Raw genomic sequence first — 3792 nt, forward strand, 5'->3', positions numbered from 1 at the left:
GCATAACAGGACAAGGGACAGTGAACAATTATATAATGACACACGCACACACCGCTAACTTAGAACTTTAAAGGCACAGCTATTTACACATGCTACATTGCCGCGACTCATGCGTGTTATCATTTGGAACGGAGGTAATCAGGTTCTTTTCATGACAGACTGACAGACGGCATGCCCACGCAAGCACTCTGGCTATCTTTTCCGCCTCGGTAATTTTTCGTGTGCGCTTGTCCTTACTCTTCCCGACTAATAAACACTTATCAAGGAGCGATTTACTACCGTTACACGTGTTGCAATGTTTTACAAGCTGTCCACCTTGTTCATTCTTATTTTTTTACATTGCGATTTTGCTCTCGAAGGCGGTCATTGAGATAGCGACCGGTTTCGCCCACACAGTGTTGCCCACACGAGAGTGGATTTTGATACACGGACACCGTGTTTGCGTTTAACAAACGGGACTTGATGCTCCTTTGTGCGTCCGTTGGGCACATTGCGGTCAGGTATATTTAACTTGCATAACCTGTTGAACTTCTGAGAGGCTGAAAAAAGAACTGATAACTGTATGCTCTTCGCAATTTGCTTCAGATTGTCAGAGCCGGTGTGCATATAAGAAATCGCTGCAAGTCTTTTCTGTTTCCGAGAGGGCGGGAGGGTACACGCTTGCTCTTGGGTGTTCAATTTCCTTAACAATGTTTCTGTAACGGAGATCCGAAGATGACCAGGATAGCCTGCGAGCGAAACCCTATATGGCGCTGTTGCTGGAGACCTTTATGTATAAAATTTGTAAATATTCCCTCAGCAGTGAGTGGCCTTGTGCCTTCCTCTTAAAATAAAGGACTTTGAATCACTCAATCAATGTATAAGGAATCGAAGGGCGTTATAGAAGCAAAGATTCGCCATTGCTCCTTTGACCAGTTTCGAATGAGTTGAACTGAAGGGTAACCGAGGCTTACTATTGCGTGGTTGATAAGCCCAACAGGCGTGACCACGGGGAAAGATGAAGCTAATTTCCAGAAAACGGAGCCTATTGCTAGAAGGTAGCTCGAATGTTAAAACAAACGGCTTAAAGCTTTTTTGTCTGAGCATTGTAAGCATATTCAAGGCACTGGATTCAAAGGAATCCTGGTCACTGTAAATAAAAATCAGGAAGTCGTCAACATATCTTCTACCTAGTTCTAGCTACCTGCTTATAGTGGCTTTTTTTCTTTTCTTTACGAGCTTGTATAGCTTGGTTAAAAAGAGGTCACTTAGTATCAGGGTTGTACTACAGGTGCCAATACATATTCCCTCCTTATAAAAGTAGGGCTTATCATTCCACAAGACATAAGTGGACCTCAGGTAAAATGATAAATGTTATTAAAAGCTACTGGCTGTAATCCCTGTTGAGTTTTGAAAAGCCGCACTTCTAAACAGATCAGTGCATTTCTTCAACACAGTTTAGTATAGCACAGGTCTTTGTTGTCGATAGAGAACGCGCGTTGGTGATCACTGTTGCCAGACTGCACAAAATCAAGAACCTGACTAGAATTTTTCACTAAAATAATAATAATAATAATAATAATAATAATTGGTTTTTTGGGGAAAGGAAATGGCGCAGTATCTGTCTCATATATCGGCGGACAGCTGAACCGCGCCGTAAGGGAAGGGATAAAGGAGGGAGTGAAAGAAGAAAGGAAGAAGAGGTGCCGTAGTGGAGGGCTCCGGAATAATTTCGACCACCTGGGGATCTTTAACGTGCACTGACATCGCACAGCACACGGGCGCCTTAGCGTTTTTCCTCCATAAAAACGCAGCCGCCGCGGTCGGGTTCGAACCCGGGAACTCCAGATCAGTAGTCGAGCGCCCTAACCACTGAGCCACCGCGGCGGGGCTTCACTAAAAACGAGTAATCTATTTTAAGCAAGATTGATCTTACTTTGCAAATATATATAGTGACAGTTGTGTTTGCCACGAGCCTTGCTCCTAAATAATAGTAGCTTTTTAGAACTATTATATGTTTTTAATTGTTCACTTCCTGCAGCACGTTGTAGCGGAAATCTTGAAGACAATTGAATAGATACCCCATTCAGAAACTATGCACACAGCGCGCGGTGAACTGGCGCAGGCTGAGCGCCTAGTTTCGAAATGAGGTGCAAAAATGCTGGGACTTGACTGATGAATATCTCAAGGTCTATTACGCTTTGGCAAGTTCTGTAAATCGAATTACTCTCGAACCAATATATATAACATGCAACGTGAAGTGAATAATTATAATTAATGAACCAAGTTTGCCTAATTAGTCGCATAGACACGACCGCTGTCGCGTTATCTTGTGATCGCCGAGCCCACACAGTGCAGGCAGCATCCACGTTACCATCAGCGGCATTTTTTTATAAACCTGCAAATATTTTAAGAAATGACCTTGTGTAACGAAAAACGTTGTTTTGAAATACCTAAGGTGAAATACACATTGAATTCAATTTTTGCCAAAAACGACATGCACTGAAACATCTGTTTAGTATCCACCAGCTACGCAGTCAAAGCCAGTGTCAAAAACCCAACAGTTCTGGACAAAAGCATTTTTGAACCGGAAAGAGTTTATGAGCGTTTCATATATTGTAAGATTTCCCTTTAACAATCAATGTATCCGCCGAGCTTTCGTCGGCAGGTTTGAGTGTTTTAATAAGAATAATTGGTTTTTTGGGGGAAAGGAAATGGCGCAGTATCTGTCTCATATATCTTTGGACACCTGAACCGCGCCGCAAGGGAAGGGATAAAGGAGGGAGTGAAAGAAGAAAGGAAGAAAGATGTGCCGTAGTGGAAGGCTCCGGAATAATTTCGACCACCTGGGGATATTTAACGTGCACTGACATCGCACAGCACACGGGCGCCTTAGCGTTTTTCCTCCATAAAAACGCAGCCGCCGCGGTCGGGTTCGAACCCGGGAACTCCGGATCAGTAGTCGAGCGCCCTAACCACTGAGCCACCGCGGCGGGGTTTGAGTATTTTTGCTGTTCACGTTTTTGCTCTCGTCAAAGACGATCCCCATTGGTTTTCTACGGCAGTCTTAATTCTCAATGCGAGCGAAGGAGACACTACAAAAGAAAGATTTTGCTACATATCAGAAGAATGGACCACAATCCTCAATATTTCTATACCAGTACTCTACAGTACACCAATATTCAAAATTTTTGTCCAAGATTGTTGGACACGATTTTACTCTTCTTCAATCGTAACTGCGTGATGACGTCGTCGGCGGAGATAGCGGCCGCGTCTACCTCGCTCGCCGTACCGCCACACCCTGCATCACACAACCTGCACAGCCACCCGACTAAACTGCAAGGTCAACCCGGGTCGCAAAAAGCGGTTATGCGCCCAATACCTCACCCATGATCCAACTATGCGGGATTGCATATATAAAAGCGCTCAACAGAAGAAGACACAGAAAGATCGACACAGAGCGCTTACTCTCAATTACTCCATAAACATTAGTCCATAAACTAGACCGATATGGCATACGTGCTGCAGCCTACACATTAATATCCTCTTACATAGGCAACCGAACGCAGTTTGTAGGAATAAATGGTGCTTCCTCCGCAGTCAAGCCCGTCACCTCGGGAGTTCCACAAGGTAGCCTCTTAGGTCCCCTTCTTTTCATTCTGTACACAAATGATATTGTCAGCTTAGATCCGTCCGCAAAATGGATTATTTATGCGGACGACAGCAGCCTGTTTTTCAGTGGTTACTCAGGCATTCAACTATCCAGCCGGGCTAACACAACGTTGGCCAAAATTGAACGCTGGGCAAACAAAA

The sequence above is a fragment of the Amblyomma americanum genome, chromosome 2 (genome assembly GCF_052857255.1).
Source record: "Amblyomma americanum isolate KBUSLIRL-KWMA chromosome 2, ASM5285725v1, whole genome shotgun sequence".
In the NCBI taxonomy this organism is placed as follows: Eukaryota; Metazoa; Arthropoda; class Arachnida; order Ixodida; family Ixodidae; genus Amblyomma; species Amblyomma americanum.